Source organism: Mytilus californianus, unplaced genomic scaffold, assembly GCF_021869535.1.
Source record: "Mytilus californianus isolate M0D057914Y unplaced genomic scaffold, xbMytCali1.0.p SCAF_1, whole genome shotgun sequence".
In the NCBI taxonomy this organism is placed as follows: domain Eukaryota; kingdom Metazoa; phylum Mollusca; class Bivalvia; order Mytilida; family Mytilidae; genus Mytilus; species Mytilus californianus.
The window spans coordinates 117,443,029-117,457,617 of NW_026262581.1; positions in this window are offsets into that span (position 1 = coordinate 117,443,029).

The window sequence follows — 14,589 nt, forward strand, 5'->3', positions numbered from 1 at the left end:
CTCAGGGTTTAACAAACATTGGTGATAAAACATTTCAATTTGCCATAGAAATGGAAGAAAAAGGTTTTCAATCCAAACTGATCAGTCGTTCAATTTATATGGGGCTGGAATACTTAATTATACTCATGGGGAACTCTTGAAAAACAAGCCATTATTTGAACTGTGGAAGAACCTATTCTGTGATTTTGAAATAGTTGATAGTATTTTTATGGTCTGTAGTCAGGATTCAGAACAGTGTTTGATTGAGCTATATACTGATGTTGTTCTTAGATTCTGCAGAATCTCAGACAATGAATTTCGAAAAGGAATCCTACGCCAATTTGGGAAAACTAAAACTGAACGATTGCGAAAAAAAGTTGATAGCAAAGTGAGCACATCAGGAACACTTACTATGAAAAACATTTATGGTGATAATTCTCAAGGTAAAGTAAGCTCACATTTAAAACTAAAATCATTGGTTTTTGATTCTTCAAAGTCTGCTTTTAGTAATTTTGTAAAGAATGATCTCTTGAAACTGTGCCATGCCTATGCCATTCAAATAGCTTCAAATTCAACAAATGACAAAATAAAAGACAAATTATGTTCCGTGTTAAGTTCTGCATTAGAAATTCCTTTTCCTGAATATTTAAATGAATCTGGGCCTACAAAATCACCACCAACTGATCAAACACTTGATTCAACACAAACAATTGTACAGTCAGTACCTGATGTCAGTGATGTGCAAGTGCCTTCTACATCTGGACAATCAGAAGTGACAATAAAAGCTAAACCAAAGCTAAAGAGAAAACGAAAAAGATCAAAACTTGTTACAAAAACTAAAAAAAGGAAAAACAATAATGAAAATTCAGGGGAGAAAGACACCATATGTCCTTTATTTCAACGAATATATGTTGACGGCGATGAATGGATTGCCTGTGACATTTGTGATGTATGGTATGACAGACAGTGTCTTGATTTAAGTGATAGTCAGTGGAGTGAAATTGAAGGGGATGACTGGTATTGTCCAAAATGCAAAAATAATTTTGTTATAAAATTCATTTCTTGCAGAATTTGTTATATTACTTTCTGATGGTTGACCTTACACCCTTTAGATCTGATTACAAATAGCAAAGAACATTTGGAATGTCAAATTTATATATATATATATATAATAAAGGAAGATGTGGTATGATTGCCAATGAGACCACTCCTCACAACAGATCAAATGACACAGAAATCAACAGCTAAAAGTCACTATACGGCCTTCAACAATGAGCAAAGCCCATAAAGCTGTAATCAGCTATAAAAGGCCCTGAAATCACAAATTTAAAAGAATTCAAATTAGAAACCAGACACTGCTGAAACAGTATAACATAAGGAAATGAACTATTAAAAACAATTAACAAAGGCTTAACTCATCAGATGGATACAAATAGAAATACATCTAACAAAAACACAGTGGAGGTGGCCGGGTTAATCTTTTAAGAATATTTTAAATCGGGAATATAAAGTGTACTAAAAAAACAAAGAAATAATGCTGTAATTCACTGATTGCTGTTCTTTATTTCAAAGACACTTTGAGGTCATTGAGATAAAACACAAAAAAGTTTCAGATCACTGAAAGTTAAAGGTGACCATTCACAGTAATTAAGTGTAGAAGTCTTATAATAATGTATACATCCACTGCTCAAAATACTGAAATCTAATTTGAACTGGTAATTTTGGGGTGCTGAATAGCTTACTTGAACTACATTGTGTCTTGGGTGGAAGGTTGTCTCATTGGCACTCAGGCCACATGTTATTTTCATATTGAAATGTGTCATTGGCACTCAAGCCACATCTTCTTATTTTTATATTGAAATGTGTCATTGACACTCAAACCACATCTTCTTATTTGTATATTCATGTATAGCTGACTAATGATATTGTTTGTTTCATTCATTTTTGAAGGCAGTTTTGTACCAAGACATGGTCTACATAATTTATCTTTGTTGGATATTTTCAGTTGTCTCATTGACAAATACATCCCCCTCCCTAATTTATGTAGATTTATAAGAAATGAAATAATGGCTTTATTGGATAGAGTTTACAAAACTACAATTACAATATCTTCCTCCCCTTAATTAAATGGGTACACATACATCAGATGCCATATCAATCACATAACATACCATGTACACTTGTACCATTTGATAAGTAAGAGTCTTTAATAACTTATATAAAAATACATAATAATTAATTTTTTGCATTTTAATTGTCTAGTTTTTGTCTCTTTGGTGGTAGTGAAAGGGCTAATGGTTTTGCAGAAGTGCCACCAACATTAGACTTTTTTGAAGTGGTTGTTTGACCAAGAATGATACTGTTTATTCCAGTTCTGTATTCGTTATAGTTTGGGTTAGAGTTTGCCCCATGATATAGTGCACGTTGCTGGCAGAATATGTTTTCTATAATGTCACTATTTATACGGCTTGGTACAATATCTGTTTTAAATTCTAAAATTGATACTTTTACTAAAGACATGAATCCATGATAAGTGAAGTCAATATCTTCTCTTGTCTCCATCGTTATTAAACTTTTATTGCGTTTTTTTTTCATCCCCTTGCAAATGCTCACTCTCCCATGCCTTAAAAAAGTTATATATTTCAGACAACAGTTTAAGCCTTGGATCACACATTTCTTTAATAGGCCTTGAATCTGTGAAAAAAGACACCAAAGCACTTGTGTATTTCAAAAACTCAAGAACACTGACCATTTCAGCCTTTGCATATGAATTTAGTGTATCACTATAGCATGTCATCAAGTTGTACATATCAGAATCAAGTGTTTGAAAGGCGAGTTTATTGCGCATTTTTTGGGCGTTTGACGGGAAAATATGTTCATCAGTCAATTTATGATGTATTCTGAAGCTATTTGTGCAATCCCACTGATACGCATCGACCCACATTTTCCAAATAATCACATGCTCATTTACAGTCAGAATTCTCTGGTGACTGTCTAAAAATCCACTACTTAAAACACTGTTTCTAATTTTTTTTATCAGATAACAAGGATCCATCATGAAAATCATTGAACGAGTTGGGTTTTTATAACTTTTAGCCACCATTTTACTATTTACAGGATTGCTTGAAAGAAAATGCATTTTTATGAATGCCCTATTATTTGCAGATCCATCTAAACTGGTATATATTGGTTTAAACCCCCAATTATAGAGTGCATCAACACATGTCCAAAAAGTAATAAAAATGTTAGCAGGAGGTGCTTGTGTGTTAGGAAAATTAGCAAATGGCCATCTAAATCCAGTAAGACCACTAAAAACATACTGCAGTACATGATCAGCCAATTCAGATTCAGACTTCCCATTTTTTAGCACTTGCATATGTTGGACCTCACTTCCACTATTACTTAGTCCAACCAAATTTGTTTCAGATTTATAATGAACAATTTGCAAGTCCTCCTGAATGGACATTTCGTCCAAAATAATTCCTCCATAAAAACCCTCCCTTGATAATTGTTGGGATTTAGCCTCACTATTCATCCACAGCATCATATCATGTATAATACCTGGTTTTTGTTGAACAGCATTCTTATATCTTTGCAATAAGGATTCTGATGGCAAATGTAGCCAATTATTAGTTGTTATATCTCTATATGCTGCTGGATTTCTATTATATAAAGTCAGAGACATACAAATAATGTCTTTGTCCCATCTTACACCTTTTTTGCTTGTATTTGAATTCAATATTTGGGTTTCAATTAGATTTAATTGATTTGATTGCAGGTTTGGGGCTAATTGTCTTAATTTATCTTTAATCTCTTCTCGACTTAAACAATATGTATTTTCTTTATCATCATCCTTCTCAGCATTATAATGCCTGTACTTTATGTGTTTTTCACATTTTTTACATCTTTTGTTTTTTGACCTGAGTGGACTTATAAATGAACAGTCTTTGTGTCTTAAAATATTAGTAATAAAGGTTCTGTCTTGAAAAGTCTCAATAGTACATTGTGGAGAAGTTCCATATTGTTTTTCCTCTTCAGATTTGATTATATAACCTTGGCACGGATTAATAAGTTTCATACAGCGAAAAAGGGATGCTATTGAGCTAGATGTCAGTTCTACTGCACTTGGTATTAATAATGATGAACAGTCAATTTCTTTATTGTCTTTTTTGACTAAAATGTTTTTGTTTTTAGTTATAACTAACTGTAGAAAAGGCTTTCTTCCATTAAATTGTAATTCAAAAAAAATATCCAAATATAACTTCATCTGTGTTCACCTTGAAAACAAACCAATGTTTAGGTACCATTTTGTGTAATTCTTTAAATATAACTTCCTCGTCTTTACATGAATTAATTAATAGATTCTTGAAACTTGTTATTGGCTTTCCGGTTGTTTGACTCCTTATTGTAGATTTTTTTGAATTTGGAAACATTTTAGTAAGCATCCCACTAACACATCTACATGTTATCTGTTCTTCATCATTGTTGATTTCTTCACGTAAAGACTTAAAAATTGTTTCAAGGCTTGTATTGCCACCTTCAGGACATTCAATTAAATTTTTACCTAACCTGCAAGAAAAAAGATTTTTTTTATTTTAGTATTAATCTAATTTTATTTCAGGAATTATTTATTCTATAATTTCAGAAAAAAAATATTTTCATCCAAAGTTTGGTATAATTAGATGCATATATCTAAACTCCTGTGTGGTCTCTGGCTTTGGGAATCTACTCCCATATCAATGATATCATGATATAATGCTGTGAATATATATAGTGAGGCTAAATCCTGGGCTAAATTTTCTTGTGTTGGGTAAAAATGAATTACAGAAAAGTTGGTCAAATCAGAAAGCATTTAATATAAAGCAATAATAAACAACTCAAAGATTTTAATTTCAAAACATAGTTTTATTTTGGAATTCTTGAAGTTGACCAATTTGATAACTGGACCCAAATCTAAAATCACTATACATGGTTGGATGCAAAAAAAAATCTTATAATTAGTTGAAATCAAACAAAGTTTAATTTCGGACTCTGATTTAGAGCAACTTGTTTAGTGTTTCTAACGGAGAATCTTTAATACACAGTTTAATATTGCCCATAAGCGGATTCTGGGGGCCTGACCCTCCCCCCCCCCTTTTTGGTGGGGAAAATTTTGGTTGATTATATAGGAAATCACTGAAGCATGACAGGAGTTGCCCCCCTTTTTTGGTGGGGAAAATTTGGTAGATTATTTAAGGAATACTGAAGCATGAGCCCCCCCCCCTTTTATGAAAAGTTCTGGATCCACCACTGTTGCCTATCAAATACTGACATATTCTATTATACATAAATAATGCTTACCAGAAAGCTACATGGAACATATTTTGTTCTTTTTCTGTTTCTTTTTCCATTTTTCAGTTAACCACTAAAAACTTTTCTTTTTCTGTATTTATAATTTCCCTCCAAATTACATCTGTACACTCTCTAGACTTTACTTATTCATTTGTGACTCTCTAGATTTATCATGGTTACCGTTTATGCGAATTATCTAGGACCAAAACTTTAAAGACAAGATGAATAAATGCATCCAATATATTTTCTGTTTTCTAAAATTTTACTTAAAAAAAATCCCAGTGAGATGATATTTCTAGCATCGTTTAATTCTTTTTAAAAAGTATTCAGTCCGTGAAATTCTCAAACCGGAACTTGTTGTATTTTGTAGGCGGACTAAAAATGAACTCATGCAAATTTATTGACAAAGATTGTGTATTGGAGGTAAGGGGTACTGTAATGGTAAATACAATGCATACCATCTGAAAGAAAAACTTTTCACGAATAGACTGATGTATGAAACAAGAAATTTGAGAATGAATTGACAGAGAAATAATGATTTTCAGCGGAGAGTTGAAAAAAGTAGTTGGGTACCTTCTCGTAAATATACGTTGATAGTGGGGCTTCCCATGGATAGAAACAAGTGCCTGTGGGTAATCTCCACTAAAAAAAAAAAAAAAAAAAAATAACGGACATCTAATATTCTCTCGTCGTCTCCTCAAAAGGCACATTGAACAATAGCTTAACCTGAAGTACATGTAGCGACCTGTTTGGTACGAGTGGGAACCTCCACTCCTTATCATCATAAACCAACATCTATTACTCTGATACTTATTGCATTATTTTCACGGCTCAGCAAGCATTATCATATATATATATATAAGCAAATATCTCACAGAAATAGCGACTTATTTGGTACGAGTGGGAACCTCCACTCCACACCATTATAAACCAACATTTTATACTATCTCGTTGCCTTCTCTAGTAATCTCTTCGCCTCACCAAACATCGAACATCAACATAACCAGAAATAGTGACTTATTTGGTACGAGTGGGAACCTCCACTCCACACCATTCTAGATCAACATTTTATAATCTCTCATTGCCTTCTCTAGTAATCTCTCTTCATCTCATCAAACATTGAACATCAGCATAACCAGAAATAGCGACTTATTTGGTACGAGTGGGAACCGCCACTCCACACCATTCTAAATCATCATTTTGTACTCTCTCATTGCCTTCTCTAGTAATCTCTCTTCATCTCACCAAGCATCGAACATCAGCATAACCAGAAATATCAACTTATTTGGTACGAGTGGGAACCTCCACTCCACACCATTAAAAAAACCAACATTATATACTTCCGTATTGCATTCTCTAGTATTCTCTCGCTGCCTTGTCTAGATATCTCTCATCGTCTCAAGATCAACAAACCTTGAACATCAGCATAAACAGAAATATCCACTTATTTGGTGCGAGTGGGAATCTCCACTCCACACCATTAAAACACCAACATTTTATACTCCCGTATTGCATTCTCTAGTATTCTCTTTCTGCTTTGTCTAGAAATCTCACTTCGTCTCATTGGTACGAGTGGGAATCTCCACTCCACACCATTTTTAACCAACATTCTATACTCCGGTACTCAGGGTTTGACACTTACTAAATCATAACCAGAAATATCGACTTATTTGGTACGAGTGGGAACCTCCACTTCACACCATAGTTTACCGAGGTATTACCTCCTCCATTGTCTCGAGTCTTCTTTATACGGCCCAGCAAACATTATGATAAATAGGAAATTCACAGAAATAGCAACCAAGGTGGTACGAGTGGGAACCTCCACTCCACACCACTCTAAACCGCCATCTAATAGTCTTCTCTATCTTCGGGTAACACAGTAAAATGGAAGAAAATAGAGTATTAAGGTCAACAAGGGACAGGATACCTACCCAGGTCTTCGCACCATCAAAGACCAACATAACAGTTAAAAACTATATTCTTAATGAGAAAAAAGTTGTTAAAAAGCTCATTGATGCGACAGAAAGAGACATTGACGTACATTTTGAACATAAGCATGGTAACATTGTTCTAGAATTTACGCCAGCTGCATATTTACACTTTGCTGAATGTATTCAAGCTCATTTTTCAAATCACGATACTATTGATGTCAAAATTTTTTAACGAAAAGATAAAATGGGAAAAATAGTTTGAAACCTCCATGTCAGTTCTTCAAAAAGAGAACTCTAAATTTCAGCTTTACAGAATTAACATGTACAACTCCACAATGAGAGTAGAGGTGAATGGAAAATCTCACATCTTATTCATTGAAGAACTAAAAACCATAGCTAACCTGATGTCAAACAAATCAACCTATCAACAGCTTAAAAGTAAAATTCGTGAAGCTTGTCTCAAACTTGTACATCATAATGTATCTCATTTGAGTAATCCATCTACAACTGAAATATCAATAACAGCAGGAAGTACCAATGTTGATATCTGTCCAAAATGTAACAGGAAGTGTCTGAGTAAATGTATTGAATGCTCTGCTGGTAACCATTGGATCCACTTCAAGTGTGAAAAACTCACCAAGGAACAAATAAATACATTAGAGCAATCTCCTGATGTTCCGTATGTATGTACAATATGTACAAAAACAGAGTCAAGAGACATCCAGTATAAGCAGATATACTAGCCTACCCCCTCCTAATAACTACAAGAGTATAACACCAGATGGTATTGGGGAAACTCCGCTTGTACAACAGAGCCAACAGAACAACACAATTGATTGCCTTCCTGTTACATTGGCGGAATCAATACTGTTTGAGGAAGTTAACATCAGATCTGGAAATATGACTGAAAACTCAAATCCATCAGTCAACTCCGATAATCAAACCCTGAGTATTAATATAGAACCGGTAATAAATAACCTGTCAAAATCAACATCCAAAGCCTTTGATACTGTAGAAATGGAACAACTGCCTGTAAAACAAACCAAAAACAGTGGAAGCAAGACCAAATCTAAAAGAAAAAGAGCTAAGACAAAAGGAGCTCCGTTTAAAGAAATTGGAAGAAGTGCTCAAACAACAAAATGCCACAAACTCGCAAAATTCAACCGAAAATGCTAAAGTTCAAGCATACATCATGAAATTAGAAGGTAAAATTAAAGAACTAGAGAATAGCAATAGAATTCTTAGAATATAAGTAGCTGGAAATGTAGATAGTACACCAACTAATGTTGTAAATAATGATATTACAAACTCAGACCTGCTCCAACACCATACAGAGCATATCACAAGAGGTTTTCCAATGCACCTAGAAACTCAACACCTGCATTCTTAAATACAAAGTATGAAAAACATCTACAGCCTTAGTAGAAGGGTTTCTGACCTAGAGTACAACTCCTTAAAGCAAAGACTAGATGCACTCGAATTGTCGAAACAACATTGGCCATCTCCTCAAGGTAATCATCTATACCATGGGTACCAGAATCATATATCAGGTCCACATGTAAATGGGTATCAGAACCATATACCAAATCCACATGTAAATGGGTACCAGAACCATATACCAGGTCTTCAGGTAAATGGGTACCAGAATCAAATACCAGGTCTACAAGTAAATGGTTACCAGAATCATATACCAGATCCAAATGGATATGGGTACCAGAACCATACACCAAGTTATAATGTGAATAGTTACTATAACAAAATACTTAATCCACAAGTAAATGGGTACCAAAATCTTAAACCTGATATGCATATGAGAAATATACAGCCAATGCCAAATTCAATGAGTCGCACCCACCAGGACATTTGCCTCTGAGGGTGAACATGCCACATATGCACAACTCCAATAGTCACACCTATCCATGGAATGTACCACCATCTTGTTACATGAAAATGCAACCAAAATCTGGCACACAGTCTGATATCGAAACAAGGTCTGACCAGAAACCACCGACGATGAAATGTAATGCAAAATCAATGAAAAATTTTATGACAGGCCTCCCTCTTCATCTAAACTCCACCCTGCCTAACAAGCCTCTAACTGATCCATAACCTTCAAATGATGCTGGATGTTCTAATACTGTAATACAAGAATTGGATTATGCAACGGTAGAAACTAAGGAAAAAGGCATACATCATAAACAAGTTGCTTCAACAGATCCAGAAACCGAGTGCAGCCATGAATTCAAATCAAAATCTAACCAACCTCTATTAAGCACTCCTACTGTAATTGCTGCTGCTAACATAGAACCGTCGGAACAAGACTTGACAGCCATAGGAAATAATAATCAGGAGGAACATTTTTTAGGAGTAACAAAGCCTCAGAAGAACCTTGGATAGACCAACAGCCAATACAAGCACTGGATATCGTTTCTTTCAATTGTAAAAATATACGTAATAATATGGACTGTATAAAAGATATTTTATTTAAGCAAAATCAGTTGACGAGCTCAACCCAATTGGACCAACTCAGCGTCCACGGTTATGGTGGAGTTGCCATACTCTGGAGAGAAAATATCAAACATTTAATAGAGAAACTGAAGGAGGGCAGTGAGAGAATCGTCTGTGTGATAGTGGATGTGTCTCCAAAACCCTTCATCCTGATATGTGTATACATGCCTTGCAGAGGTTCCAAGTACGTTAACTCTGAGTTCAATGATATATTGGACCAATTAAGATAAATAATAAATAAGTACTCCCCAAGATATCAATTTGTCTTGTGTGGTGACTGGAACTGTGATATATCTAGTAGATGTCAAAATATGAAATTGACAGAAAGGCAGGATGCCCTGAAGAAATTTCCCTAAGAGACACATCTTACTTTCAATGAGACCGATGTAACCTTTATACACCCGAATGGCCAAGAAGTCTCCACAATTGATTATATCTTCAGGAGCAATGATATAGACCCAGGATTATATCCCACAAAACGCCTAGATATGTTACCTTCAAATACATCAGATCACCACCCCATCCATACAATGATACAATGCCATTTCGAATCAAAAACTAAAAAAACAGAGTAAAATCAGTATCCATCAAAAGTAAATTGGTCTAAAATAGATTTGGGAAAGTATCAAACAGAAATTACAAATAAAATCAATGAGCTGGAAGCTAAAGAAAAAATATTGGACGTAAAAAATCTCATCCATGCTTTAACTATAGTGCAAGAAAAATTTTACAAAAAGTCTAAACCTAACAAACAGAAAAATACTCACATCTAAAACGATGAGATAGCTCTTGCACTATTAAACAACAAAAAAGCCTTATTTGAATGGAAAGAGGATGGAAAACCAAAATCTGGTAAAAGTGCAACTCATAGAAAAAACACTAGATCTGAACTCCGTAGAGCAAGGCGGCATGAGATTGCTAGACAGAGGGACGAGAAGTATGCTGAAATTATGAATATTCGGTCCAGTAACATTAAATCATTTTACAAGTTAATAACTAATCAGCGAAGCTAGGAAAGTCCTCTATAACTGAACTTACAGTACAAGGGAAAGTTTATGACAATTCAGCAGAAGAAATAATAAAGGGGTGGAATGAACATTCTGCAAATCTGGCTACACCTGCTGCTACTCCTGGGGATGACTATATCAACTGGGAGGCAGACATTGATGTCATAATGGAATCCTGTCTTGATGACGCAATTCCGATTTCTTTTACAATTTTAGAAGTTCAGAATGCCATTAACAAATTAAATAAAAATAAAGCTCCTGACATTTATGAAATAACAGCGGAACACTTCATCCATGGTGGACCAGACCTGGTTGGTGCATTGACAAAAATAATTAACAACATCTGTATATCATGTGCTATCCCAGATTACATCAAGATGGGAATTTTATCACCGATTTTCAAAAAGAAAGGTTTACCCACAGATCCTAAAAACTACAGAGGAATTACAGTTCTTCCTATTATTGGCAAAATCCTAGAAATACTCCTTACGGAATACCTATGGCAAATTATTGCAACCATCCAAAACCAATTTCAGAGAGGATTTACGTCTAAAATATCACCATTATTTTGCGCTCTTCTACTTAATGAAGAGATCATCGATGCAGTATACAGGAAAACACCTTTATATGTAGCTCTGCTTGATGCAAAATCAGCCTTTGACGTCGTTAACCACAGTAGTTTATATAGAAAGTTATACGTAGCAGGGATCTCTGGCTCAATATGGCTGCTTTTGCATGATCTAAGTGTTGGTGCACTAACCTCAGTTCAAAGTGAATATCTGGTCTATGAACCCTTCGATATTAAGCAAGGAGTTAGGCAGGGTGGAATAATAAGCACAGAATTATACAAACTATATATAAATGACATTCTTAACCAAGTAGAGGACAGAACACTGGGATCCTATATTGGACACATTCACTGTCCTATACCAACTTGCGCAGATGATGTCACTCTGGTCGTAAATGATCCTACCAATATGCAAACCCTATTAACAACCGTGGAGAATTACAGTCAACAGGAGAAATATTCATTACAGCCTACAAAATGTAAAATTAAAACTGGGAAACCAAAATTAGAGGATAACTTCAATTTCACATTAAATGATACACCTATTCAAAATGCTGAAACTGCTGTACATTTAGGAATTATTCACAGCAGCAACCCGCGGTAAACCATCCCAATCCAAAGCCAGGAAAACATCAACAAAGCAAGGAGAACAATGTACAGTTTGATGGGGACAGGCCTGCATGGCAAGAACGGCCTTAATCCTGTAGCATGCCTACAATTATTCCAAGTTTATGTGTTACCAGTACTCATTTATGGCTTAGAAATACTATTACCAAATTCTACACAATTGGAACCAATTGAAGTTTTCTATCGGAAAAGCATCAAACAAATCCTATCTATTCCCACTAACACAACAAACATGGCTGTGTATATACTGTCGGGTACGATTCCAGTAATTAGTAAAATCCATAAACTAGCTTTGGGAACATTTCAAGACAAGAGAACTCTATATAAAGACAAGTCGTAGAAAGACAAATCCTCATCTCAACAGCCGTAAAGGAAAGTTGGTTCACAAAAATCAGATCTTTATTAATTAAACACAGCCTACCATCAATCTTTAACATTTTTGATGAACCACCTTCAAAATTAAAATGGAAGAACTCTATCAGGAAAGCGATTGACACCTTCTGGGTTGAACATGTGGTTACCATGTCTGTCTACTACAAGAGTATTTCGTTTATTTCTACATCCAATTATAAAACTGGTCATCTACACAATGCTCTAGCAAATATCATCAATAAAAGCGAGCTCTGTCCGAAATGTAGAACATTAGAAAAACTAGAAATTAGTACACAACTAAGATTGGATGCTAGTGCCTTGCTCTGTAACTGTCAATGTAAATGTGGATGTACAGATTTTCTTCATCTTGTAGAATACATAAGTAGAAAACTTTGCTTTGCTGTGCACATTAGACGTAATACAATATTATCAACATTGCCGGTGAATAAAAAGAAAGGATTGCTTGCAACCACTCAGTCAAAGGCGTGCATATTTAAAATCTAAATTATCTTTTGTTTTAGATTTTAATAGTGTAATAAACATTTAGTGGGTGTACAAACACCATATTCTACTCTGTAACCAGAGGTGTGCCTTTTGAAAGGCAGGATCTTTACACAAGACAAGACAAGACAAGACAAGACAAGACAAGATAGTATGTCATCGGTAGAAACTATAATGAAGTGTTCAATTGCTATCATAATTTAAGCCAAATTTAGTTCACGAAGCCCTGTCAATTTGATCAAATTATATCATTCTGTGATGATGAAATTTATGTTATCTTGAAATTTTGTTGCAATTTTGGTACAAAGGTGTATATTTATGGATTATTAATGTTCTTTCAAAAACAAAACAATAATACATCTAATCTTCACCTTATAGTGTGTATTGAAATATATTTTGCTATATTTCTTCATAAACTATAATTTTAAATAGTAAATACACAAAACGTGTGCTCTATGAATAAAAATAGTATCCTCATATTTTTCATTGCTTGAACATATTGATTAGAAAATATTCAAATCACGGAATTTACCGTACTGATACGAAGATGTCCTTTCGTTTCTCGCGCATTCACCGCTTCATTGATTTCTGATGTAAACAAAACAGACAATTGCCGATAAACAGCTGATTAGAAAAAAAGAAAACAAACAAGGTGAGTAGTATGGTTGCGTGTGTGCAAGGAAGCAAACGCAAAGCATCACGGTTTAGTTATGGGCAAGGGTTTTGGTGCACTATAGTTTGTTTAATAACCCATCTAGCTGGACGTCTACGACTATAGATGAAATTATAATTGAAGGCAGCTATGAGCAATTTGAATTAATATGATCGCATCTTATTTCCTAAAAACCCAAGATACTTGCAACACAGCGAGGTCCCATATGATGTTCGCATGTGGGGTAGACAGTTTAATGTACTCGTATATGATGATTTATTCTTTGGAGTTGTTGTACACCACAGGCGGATCCAAAGGGGGGCGCCCCTCCCCTTGGTTGATTATATAGCCCCCCCCCCCCTTTATGAAAAGTTCTGGATCCGCCACTGTACACAGTGGCGCTCAGCAGTCATTGATAATTGATATATCAACAGCACTGAGAACTGCATTTGATATAGATAAATCCAATTCTAATTTGTTCACATTACAATGTATCAGGTCTTACAATAAGTATATTTCGTCGTGATGATAATTACTATTTGTTTGATTCACATGCTCGAGATAATCAAGGTTTCCCATTTTAAGATGGTGCTGCTATTTTGCTACATTTGTATAGGTATTTGTAATATGCGATATTGGCAGATGGAACTGACTATGTAAAGGCTCTAGTTTATGACTTGGATGCGTTAACAATGATGGTGGTTGATAAGGAAATCCAGATCCAGGATGTTATTCCAAAACCGAACAGGTATTTTACGTATATATATTAGAATTCATCCTCCTGAACAAAGTACCCATATATAATTACCATACACCTAATCGCTTCATGGAATTCTGTCCCAGCTGACCTGTGAATCTGTCCCGCTTCAACCATTGACATCATACAACAATCACTTTTCCATTGTGGCGTGAGATATTTTGTATTATGACGTCAAAATTTTACGTGAACCTTTGTGATGGCCAGTAATGGAAGACAAATAGCAATAAGTAGGATTCAAAGCACTCTTTAATAAATCAACTCTAATAAAATATTCTTATATATATAGATGATCACATGACATCATGAACATAGACGTCCCTTAACTAGTGCCGAAAATAAATTTTTCAAATGCA